General features: G+C 39.2%; 1 protein-coding gene across 2 annotated transcripts in view; it reads left to right on the top strand.

The window, feature by feature from the left end:
* The first annotated feature begins 98 nt into the window (after positions 1-98).
* Positions 99-11,883, top strand: part of DIPK1A (divergent protein kinase domain 1A) — a 28,881-nt gene continuing 17,096 nt past the window's right edge. The window contains exon 1 of one of the 2 annotated variants that reach the window (XM_064148013.1): positions 99-125. The gene's annotated coding sequence lies outside the window, so the exon portion shown is untranslated. The other variant, XM_064148014.1, reaches the window with a different exon arrangement.

Genomic DNA, 11,883 nt, shown 5'->3' with positions numbered 1-11,883 from the left:
GAGAGGCTGGTGCATTCTGGGAGCACAAAAGGCCTCGGCCCCGCCCCGGCGAGCCCCGCCCGCACCGACAGGCAGCTCCTGGGCCAGGGGGCGGTGAGGAAGAGCGCTGCGGCGGAAGGACACAGGTGATTCGAACCTTTGCCGCTGGTGAACAAAGGCGGACTACTTTAGGCGTGCTTGCCGATGGAGGGATGTCTGTCTGTCGGCCGGGACTCTTTGCGGCAGTGCTAAGAGGTGCAGGCTTCTTTGCCAGCAGCTGTCTATTGTTCCCCACTGCACCTGCGGGCTGGCGGGTATCAATGTCCACCCAACCGCACCTTTCCGGATGGCCCCTGTCTTTGCTCGGGGCTGCAGACAGCTTTCCAACAGCGATGGGGGTTAGAGCGTGGCGTCTGGAACGATCCGGGGCAGAGCAAGAGGGGAGTTCAGCTTCACGCCCGGTTGGCCGGCGAGGCAAGGCCTAGTACACAGCCGCCCACCCTGCCAGAGGTTGCAGTGGGCATTCGTTGTTACGAAGGGTACAGGACAGCGGGCTGAACCGGGCTCCTCTGCAGTAACAGGCAGTGGAATGCTGCCATTTTAGACCAGCTGAACTCAGTTTCTGACCTGAGCGGTAGCCGTAATGGTTAAACAAAACAGGATTTTCACTGTCATGAAATATCGTGGGTTTGTTAATTGCTTTCTTAGATCGTAGCATTGAACATTCTCTGTGGTAAAGGGTTGGACTTGATGATCTGTGAGGTCTCTTCCAACCCTGCTGATACTGTGATACTGTGAACTAGACTCCACGGTCCCTACGATTAAATGCAGCGATTGTATAATCGTGATGGGTTATAATACCCTGACCCCGTGAGGGCAGTTACTTGGTGCTGCTCAGGCCTCTCCGTCAGGGTGAAATGCAAATACGGGATTGGATCTCACCAAGTGGTGTAATAGACACTAGAGGAACAGCTGAATTTGGTCGACTGGAGAGTAAATTTACAATTCCTTGCTCTGCCTTGCTCACACAGCCTGAGTTCTCAAATGGCTTCTTCCCTCCCTGGATAAGCCACTCAAGGTAAAGGACCAGTTTGTCATTCGAGAAAGTGGCACAGGGAAGGAAGCCTGGGCAGAAAACCAGAGTACAGTTTAGTCTGGCCAACTCTCTAGTTACATCAGAACAAAGCAGGCTTTGTTACTGAAATCTCTTGGTCACAGTTGTTTTAAATACAAATTTTAGGGGCTAGTTCTGCCCTGAATATACTAATTAGATGTTGTTTGGTAATTGTGACGTTCAGCTGTTTAAAACAGGTTTCCACACTGCAAAGGCTCCTGGCTGCTCTTGGTAGATTTTCACGTACTGGAAACAGCCATCAGGTAATGCTTGTGCTAAAGACGAAGGACAACCAGTAGGAGAAAACAAAGTGCACTGAATTTGAGCTACATCTGCATCCAAAATTTTGCTTTTCAATCACAACAGTGGTATCAGAAACAGTGTTTAACAAAGTTAAAAAGCAAATTTTCTAAGCAGAATAAACATGACTGAACATAATACTTGGCTCCCTCAAGACTTTTTTAGTGTCATGCTTGGAGGATCTTAACAACTTCGTCCTCCTGTATCTCGAAAATGACTTGAATCAAAACTTGTCAAATTAGAGTCACTCCTCTTTAATGTAAATTGTTTCACCACTAGCACAAAAGAAAAAAAAAATCTCTTTCAGAAAGAAGCTAAAGAATAACAGCCAAGCACTGTCTTGACTTCTGATTTTATTTGTCCATTGGGCAAGCTCTTGACATAAAAACATGCAAAAGCAAAATCTTGGCATTTCAAAGTTGTAGGTTGCTTTGATGGCTAAGCAGAGAACAACTAAATTTCATATTAAAATTTTAAGTTCCCTGGTACTCAGTAGAAATGGATAAATTTGGAAGAGTGAGAAAGAATGACATTTCCCTTAGCCAATGGCTCTTCTCTCAAATGTTAGCATACATTTTAAAAGCTTGATGTTATATTTGTATACTTCCCTTGCCACAATGACCTCTTAATATTTAAAGAGCAAACCAAAATACACGAAAAACAAAAGTGTAAGTAAGCTGTATATGGAGATGAGAGCATCAACTGCTGAACAGTATTATTTTCCATTTACTGTATCACACAACATAATGTTAAAATGATACCCTTGAACAAGACAATACTGTAAAGCTTATCCCTGTACAGATGGCTGCCATTCTCACAATTTAGTAAGGAGGGAAAATTAGATCCCAGGCCATTTTCTCTGCATTGTTTAAGCTTGGGAACAGTGAGGAAGCTTACCTGGGATCTTTGTATATTAAATCAAGATAAAAATGGTACATCTATTTTTACACAAACATAATAAGTAGTGAGACAATGTACATATGATGTATGTATTGTGGCTCAACTGAAAAGAAAATCTTCAATTTCAAAATAAAAAAGGCAAGTGTTATTACAAGATATGAGGAACTTTGTACTAATTGTCTTACAATCAAAACATAAAATTCTAGTAATTCTATTCTTGTAGTAAATATATAGAAGAATCATTTAAAAGTAGATATCTTAGAATGTTTTTCTAGATGGGCAAGAATATATTTTTTAATAGTCATACAGCAATGATACAGAGAAAAATAATACTGCTGTCTCTGCAAGGTACCTAGTTACTGGTTTTCACACAGGAACACTTTTTTTTCTAGTACAAGCACTTTGCCATTCCCATCTTCTCAGAGATCAGGAAATCTTGAAAAAAAACCACCCTGTATTCCATCATTTTTCCATTAATGTCAGAGTCTTGCTTGACAAATCTAAAATTGTAAATACCCTTTCAAATTGTTGACTCAATTTAGCCAGTCAAATACTACTTTTCCTGTTAAATTGAATGTACAGAAAAACAACATATTTGCCTCACTAATACCAGGCAGTTGTTCCCTTAATATTTAACAATCTACTGCTCATAGCTTTTGAAGATAGAATATTATTAGACTATTGCAGTCCTCGTTTTGACTGTTAAATCTCTAAAGCTCTTCTGCAACACATGTGTTAAAGAGCAATTGCTGTGTGGGTTAGTTTATGATCTGTGTGACAATCTTTATCAGCCTTTGAACTAAACCACAGTTAAACCTGAAAAGCATTAGAAATAAGGTTGTTTACTTTCTGAAAAGTAACATTTAACAGTCTAACTGTTCTTTAAATCCTTATCTGGAACTGTTACTCAATGCAAGAAATAAGCTTTAAAAAAAAAAAAAAAAACAACTATGGATGTTAACTCTGCATCTAGTAAGAGACACTTCAGATGCTTGAAAAAAATGTCAAATGAGCTGCAACTTCAAAAGTCCTTGATACTTGACTCACTTCAGATTTTATTCTGGATGTATAACCTTCCTGAAATGACTTGTAAAACAGAAGTCAGGATTTTCTATGACTGAGTGGTCTTTGATAGGTGCTCTGTAGTTTACAGCTCAGAGCACTTTCAAGCTATTAGATATTCATGTAATTCTAGTATAAGATCTCAGTTATTAATAATTTGCACTTCATACCTTGCCATGGTTGAAATTGCTGCTGGAGGTGAATGAACACAAAGCAATCTCTCAGTTCACATAGGTGTAACGGTGGAAAAAAAGCAACTTGTATAGACTGAGATATTCAAGGATTGAAATATTAAGAGCTTGAGACATAAAGTTGCTACATTAGCTACCATACCTTTGAGTGTGCTAAACTAAAGAGTGGGAAAGGCTTTTTTGGTGAGATAGTATGTATCTCACATCTATCTTGATTATACTACTACTTTTTTTTCACTAAAGACAGTGAGAGAGGATCATAGGAGGGGAAAAAATGTGCTTGGCTAGGTTTGGCCTTGTTGAGCATGCTTATGTATGAGTTACTGTGCTTTTAATGGTAATGCTGTCTTTTTGGTATTGAAAACTTAGGATCTTATACAGCATTATTTTAGCTCCAGTCTATCACTGTGAGAGAACTGTAGTTTATTACTAGTCTAGTTAGTGGGAATGTTGTGGAAGTATGCAGTCATAGTCCTGAGTAATCTTTCTTCCTGTATTTTCTTTGAGAGACCAATGCATAAGAATATGAGCTTATTACTCAGAGTTGGAATTTAAGAGGTTTAATACTCTCTCTGCACTGTCATTCTGCTGCTGTGGTCATATATTCACCTTCTTTCAGAAAACAAACAGCTGCTGATTCTTGAAATTTTGGTTAATTCCCTGGATCAGAAAGAGATTCTGGTTCCTAGAGTCACGGGGGAATTCAGTCATGCACCAATGTAATGTGTTCTTTCCTCTATTCTCTAAGCATAGACCTGAAAGCAGTTACTGAAGCTCTAGTGACTAAAGTTAAAATGCATAGTCAGCATTTCAGAGTTAAAGTCTAAGCAAGTACTTTATTCCTTCACTTTAACTCGATTTTAGTGGATTTGCAAAAGTAATTGCAGTCTCAGTTATTTTACATTATGGTGGGGTGTACCATCACTTCTTGAAGATTGTGGCATCATGCACTTCTATGGCCAGGTTTTGTCTGTCAGCATCTATGCTACTTTGTGGACTGTAACAACATCTGTTAGAGCTGAATTTTCAGGTCTTGTGTGGTTAAGTTTTGTAGCAGTACAGACCAGACTTACCTCAAATCTAAACTGACGAAAAAATGTTTAATGGCCCCTCAGGACACAGTTACATGGCAGAATATTACTGTTCCATCAGCAATGAAAAATCTGCTCTGGACATCAGTCTGGCTAGAAGAATAATTAGTACAGCACTCCTTCTGTTCTCCCACCACCTGGAATGCAGTATGGGCCTTCTCACAAGCTTTCAGCAGACCTGCCAAGTCATACTCAGATGGAAAGTCACTCACTTCTGAAATTGTCTAATTGTTAGGGGTTGGTTTCTGGGTGTCTGGGGGTTTGGGCTTTGTGATTTTTTTTCTTTGTTGAGTTTTGGGGGTTTGTTGTTGTTTGCTAATACTTTGCCTTTATCTGATCTAAGTATCATCATTTTGGATAATCCAAATATAATAGCTATTACCCAACATATATTCTGATCTTTCCACATTAATGCCATGTTATCTCAGACTGGAAGCCCAGATTCTCTTCAGTATTCTTTATCAGTATTCAGCTAAAAAAGTGCAAAGAAAAAAAGTATACAGGATCAAAATCAATTACATCACTCATTCTTTTTCTATTTTGACATCCTTCACACTGGCACTGACATCCCCATTTCATACAGTTCTGACTATCTCTAAAATCTATGACTGCCAGTGTTTTTTCTTTCCTGTCCCCTTGCTGTGTGCTTTTGTGATGAGTTAAATATTAGTTCAACATCAATATAAAAGCAAAGCACCAGTACATTGAGCTGCATCATCGTTAAGCTGCAAAAGCATACTGTAAACCAGATTGTGTCCCTGTAAGCTGGCAAAATTCTTGCAATATATCAATTTTTGTTTTAATTGTTCTTATCAACACAGATGAGCTATATTTATGCTAGTGTAGTTAAAATAGTACAATCTGAAGTTGTTGTAGCATGGATGTAGTTACTAGAGAGCTAAATTTAAAGATAGGTTTGGGAGGAGTGTGGGGACACAACACATGTACACAGATGGCTGAGCAGTTCCCTGACTCTTGTGGCCAGGTGGAAGTTTGAATTTTACAATTCCACTGCTTCCCTCCAGGCATGCTGTCAGGGCTCTTCCTGAGCCCATTTAGGTTCTTGTCTGGCATTACAGTGACCTGCATCATAGCATTAACCGTTATAAACTAACCCCACAGCAGTAGTAAGTCATTTTCTGCTGGTTCAGTCCCCTGAGCCTACTCCTGACTGAAGCAGGGGATGTCTGGAACAAAGGAAAGGATGGAAGTAAAACCCAAATAAATCATAGAATCAGTCAGGGTTGGAAGGGACCACAAGGATCATCTAGTTCCAACCCCCCAGCCGTGGGCAGGGACACTCTAATCAAGCTCTTCATTTCAGTTAGACCTGAGAGTACAGTTTCCTGATTCAGCCAAACACATGTGGCAGATGTTGCCGTCTCAGGTTGCACTTCCTTCAGCTCAGGGGGTTGCTGATGCCAGCCACTGTCCTCTATGCCAAGAGCCATGCAGATGTGGCAAGTCATTAAACTGCTCCAGCTGAAAACCGTTACTTATGTACATATGTATATACAAAATATACATATATGTATAAAAATGGGTTTGTTTTCAGACAGATCAGCTTGCAGTAACTTCATGAGTCTAAAATCTGGTAGTTCATATACATATGTACTGAAGAGGGAGTACAGAACCAAGGTAGCAGAAGAGGCAATAAGAATATTAATTTTTAAAAATGGAAGTAGGAAGAAGTCTTATTTCTTCCTGTGTTCCAGTTATAGTATGAAATATCTACAACAAGCCAACAGGGAAACATAAACTGACATTCCATTTGACTCCATGGACTGCCATCTCTGTTTCAGATGGCCATTGGGCAATGTCCTTAGCCTGACTGGGATTGATGACTACATGGTTTCCTAACCTGTGCAGCACTGATGGCTATACAAGGGTCCCAATGGTTCTGATGTGTTCCATTACAGTAAATCAAAGTCTGTCCTCCTACCTATGAGGAATGAAAAGGGGGATACTCAAACCTACCATAACCAGATGTGAAGACAACTTCAGAATGAGAAAGACCATGTTCATAGGGCTTGCCTATATGAAAATCATCTAAACCACTGAGACAGTCTTGTGAAGACAATGTACAAAAGGAAATGTGTACTAAGAACACTGTACTGTGAGAATTATCTAATTCAGAAGTTAGTTTGATATAGTTTAACTCTGCTTCAAATTACCATTTGTTGTCCTTTTGACCCTCTGAGGTCCTGTCTCAAATTCATCAAGTAGGAACAATTCTAGAGCTGCCAAGGGTAGGAAGAAATGCAGACAAGCATCAACAAGACACTGTGCTAGCATGCAGGTGACTGTTAAAAGTAGAACACACTTTCTTTTGCCCTGTCTGGAATTCAGCAGACCAAGAGGTCAAGTGGTGATGGCCTCCAAGGACTTTTTAATTTACTGCAGGTCCTAGGATGTAAAACATCTGTGACAGTGCTGTCATACTAGTAAAGATATAATGCTGTATCAGGTTACTGGTGTGATTTAATTAACAATCAATAGCCTGTGGTGAAAAGGACATTCTTAGCTGCTAGACATGTAAATCCAGGTCTTATCTAAAAACACTTAGAAACAGCAAATGTAGAGTAAATTAATTCTTGCTTGAATATGTAACTTTCTTGTGTTTAAAATGCAATTTGAATCATAAATGAGGGCTAGGAAGAGGAATGGGGGAAAAAAGAGATGGAAATGTGTAGCTTTCACTTTGTTATGATTTTAAATTAAAACAAACTTTAACCATCAATTTCCAATGAGAAACAATAATTGGACTTTGAGTTCGACTTAAAACTGGGTATAAATCTATATCTTTAGTTGTGTAAATGAGTCCAGCATCACTCAATACTAGGCAAAAGGGGGTTTATGTGGACAGTTGCAGAATGTGAACAAGAATTTGGGATAAAACCTAGCTAAAGGGAGGTCAGCTTGGATATCAGCACACAGTAAGACAGTCTGTTTGTGTTTAGAGGTAGTCACAAAATAAGTTACTTGAAGACCCTGCAAATCTCACATCAAAGTTACCCAAAACTGTGACAAGTTATTTAGTATGTCTAGACAAAATTAAACATAAATATCTGTAGTCATCTGAAATTTTGGTTATGAAATTGCACTACCTATTGTGAAAAACAATAACTGCATTGACTAGCTACCAGTTAACACTTTTTAAAGGCAGAACAGTCTAACAAAGACTCTTTATGTCTTCAGAGAACTGCTCAGTTTACCTCACCCACTACTAATTTTTTTTTCAGGTATAGTCCTTCATCCCAAACCCAAATTGGTTTTATGGGTTGGCAATGTGGGTTTGTAGATTAAATCTCTTTTTGAGCAGCTACTCTGTAATATAAAAGACCTTAAAAGTGTCTGATGGCCAGCTCAGTCAAAACAAAATGCTTTATCTGCTACGGATTCTGTTCAGCTGTGATGCTGTTGTCCTTTGAATGCTCTGCTTAGCAAGAAGGCTCTGTGACTATGTACAGTTGGGAACTCAGGGCAAGTACAACCATGATGTGACAAATAAAATGAGCTGTGAGGGGGCAGGGGAAAATCACTTCTCTTGTGAACTTCACTGTTGCTGAAAAAGTATGTGGCATAACTGGTCAGTGAGAGCTGCAGCTAAGCTTTCAGACCCTTGCAGGAATCAGACATAGGCTAACTTGAAAAGATACCTTTATGGTATATTGGTATGACCTAGTTAATCTAGAATTGCAGTGATGCTTTCTTCCTCAAAGTTAAATGAAGCATACAGATAAATATAATACTGTATATTATATTAACATAAGCTTGATCATTTACTTGAAGAGTTGTAAACTGTTACTGCTCCTCAGTGTCTTTTCTTATTCAACTGAGTGGGAAAAATAGCTCTATAAATGCTGTAACCTAGTAGTTATGTTGTTATTAACTTACTATTTTGTATAGATATCTGTCAATAATGTGTGTTGTTCAGAAATTGATCCTATTACATAGAAAAAACTTGAAGAATACATTTTAGACTATTGAGTTTATTCTCCTTGGGTGTTTTTAATGATATAAGAAAAAATGTCTGTGAACACAGTTCAATACTTTGCTTGAAAGAACAGTTTTTTTCTTCTAAAAAATACCATTCCAACTATAGAGCAGTTTTGCTTTATTCTCATAGTCATGTTTACAGTACAAATTGCTGCTAGTTGTAGACCAATTTAAAATAATTCAATTACTACCTTATGCCTACAGGAATATTTTCTATCAGTGATATAAAGTAGGCTTTCTATAAAGCATGCTGCAGGAATTAATATAAAATCAATAGATTGCCTACTGTAGGGATCAAAAAAGGCATCTGCTCTGTAGCAGGAATATACATGACAGACTGGCTGCTTTGTTGTTTATTTAAAAGGAAGTGAAAATAGTTTTCTCTAGAAAAAAAAAAGGTGAATACTTAAGTAGATTAACTTCTCGTATAGTTAGTGAACAGCTTGGAATTTAAGCAATACTCTGCAGCTTCCTTCGTAAGGGATGATAAGCTTTTAAAGAAAGTTCTTATAGTACCTCAGAATTAACAACTTTAATTAGAAAAAATTTTTTAAAAATATTTGGACCTAAAAAAGTTACAGTCCATGCAATTAGAGGTTAAGGGAATCCCTAACAGGCTCTGTATGCTTTCTGGGTAAGAGATAGCTCCGCCTATTCATGCACTAGAAGCATTAGCATTTTAAGTAATCTATTAGGGTAAAATTAAAGTTAACACACTGATTAAATCACAATTCACAGAAATTTGCGGGAGGGGAAGGAAGTAGAATCTCACTGCTAGGGGAGCACAAGGAAAAGTTTATGTCTAAACATTGGATGCGTCCATCCACTGATCTTCATTCTGTTCAGCAAAGACAGGCCTCATGAAGTAGGGCATATGTAAAAACAGACCAAGCACCTTGACAGCTGGGTTATAAGGGGGGAAACCTCTAGATTGTTTGTAGGCTTTACTTTAAGAAATGGAGGTGTGGGGGGTTTTTTAATCATTACTGTGTTATATATTATGTCAGTACATTTATGAAAAGCAATTATGCACCAAGGCAACTGACAAATACTAAGGCATTCCATTCCTACTTCTGCTATAATACTTTAGAACTCAGGTACTGCCCAGGATCATAGAGTATTTCTTAGGCATATCCAAAGAACAAGAACACTAGCCCAGGAAGCCATGCTAAGCAGACTCCAAGTTGGTAAAAGCCTAAGGTGAGAAAGAGAAGTCTTATGATTATTAATATCAGAACTCTTGTGATTATTAGCCAGAGGTTCCCTGCTTACAATATGTTGATGGGGAGAGTGTGTTAACCCTGAGGATTTCTCATGGAGCATCTTAAGAACAATACTCACTATCAACACTGCCTGGGGGATGAGGTGATAGAAAGAAGCCCTGTGGAAAAAGACTTGGTGGTGCTGATGAAGAAGATGCATCCTGGGCTGCATCACAATAAGCATTCTTCCACTTTACTCTGCTCTGGTGAGACTTCACCTGGAATACTGCATCCACATCTGGAGCTCTCAATATAGGAAGGACATGGACCTAATAAATCAGGTCCCGAAGAGGGCTAAAAAAATGATTAGGGGGTTGGAGCACCCCTGCTGCAATGACAGGCTGAGGGAGCTGGCGTTGTTCAGCCTGGAGAAGAGGAGGCTCTGGGGAGACTTAGTAGCAGCCGTTCAGTACCTGAAAGAAGCCTACAAGAAGGATGGAGAGAGACTTTTTGCAAAGGCCTGTGGTGGTTGGACAAGGGGCAATAGCTTCAAACTAGAGAAGAGCAGATTTAGATTGGATGTTATGAAGAGGTTCTGTACTATGAGGGTGAATGAACACTGATACAGGTTGCCCAGGTTGCTGGCAGGGACCCCATCCCTAGAGACAGTCAACATGAGGCTTGACAGGGCTCTGGGCACCCTTATCTAGTTGAGGATGTCCCTGCTGACTGCAGGGGGGAGGTTGGACTAGCTGACCTTCAGAGGTCCCTTCCAACCCAGACCATTCCATGATTCTATGATAGCATTTGTGTTAAACTGGTATGCAGCTGCTTCAGATAATCATGTAAGAAAATCCAGCACCACTGCAATAAGTCTGGGTTTTGTTTAATGTGAAAATCTGCATTACTTGCAGAAGAAACATGGACTTTCATTCAAAAGAAACTGAATAAAATTCTTTGTTATACTTTAAAAGGTGCATATTATGCTGCGTATCTTGAAGAACTCAGGTTCTTCTCTATAGTTTTCTATTCTCCTCATTAGTCTCATATTTTCATTTATTATATGTCTAGAATTCCTGGGAGGGTAAGCACTCTTATTTCTGGCTTATTTTTAGTATGTATTAAGTTTCAAGTTGTCATAGAGCTGAAGGTGAAGGTAAGAAGTTATTATAAAATCACATTTACCTTTTGACACGGAGTGACAAACACTGCTGTTGTGTAATCACCAGCTGATTTCCATCTTATACACAAACCCTGCAACACTAGACTAACAACACTTGATGTTGATACAGCTGGATAGGAAACTTAAATATTAACAGGTATCACCGTTAGTCTTAAATTTTACTGCTTGGGTATTATGATATGACAAAGCATTGCACACAAAAATGGGTAATGTGCGAACTGCAGAATGGAAAGGTATGCGTGAATGGAAGGGTTGTAGAGTAAATAACGCATCAGTGTGGTTTATGCTCTACCTTTTGGTTTTCTGCACCTGCTCTCTGGTGGTTAGAATATTTATTTGGTTTTGCACGCACACTGGAGGCCAAGTCAGTGCATGTCTGGTTTATATGACCTGGCTTTTCATGGAAGTTGCTGCTACTGGGAATCCTGTGTTTAACAGGTAGCTGGAAAAGGCTGAAATTGACTTTTTAGCATTTAGCAAAGTCTGGGCACAAAGAGTACTTGAAGAACTAAACACTTGAATGCTGGAATAAAGCACCTGTTCTCACAAATGATGAAAATTTCATGTACTAAGTGAAAAATAATATCCCCCTAATGAACATATGCCAGGAACTGTTTGGATCCAGACGGAACAAAAACGAAACGTTTAGATCTCTGCCAGCCATATGGAAGACACACATTTCACAATTACTCCCAGCCAGCCCATCATTCTGAGGGTTGGCATAGAGCACTGGATGAAGTAATGGCTTCAGATTGTTCAGCAAAACTTTTAAATGCTCGCTCTGTGGTCTCCTCTTGTGTTGCCTTTGTGTTGCAGGCCCGTGATCTAGCTAAACTTATGCAAACCACTGAACTGTAGAGGG

This window comes from Pogoniulus pusillus, chromosome 8 (assembly GCF_015220805.1).
Source record: "Pogoniulus pusillus isolate bPogPus1 chromosome 8, bPogPus1.pri, whole genome shotgun sequence".
In the NCBI taxonomy this organism is placed as follows: Eukaryota; Metazoa; Chordata; class Aves; order Piciformes; family Lybiidae; genus Pogoniulus; species Pogoniulus pusillus.
The sequence above is the reverse complement of the archived record's forward strand: the minus strand, read 5'-3'. Positions and strand labels throughout refer to the sequence as shown.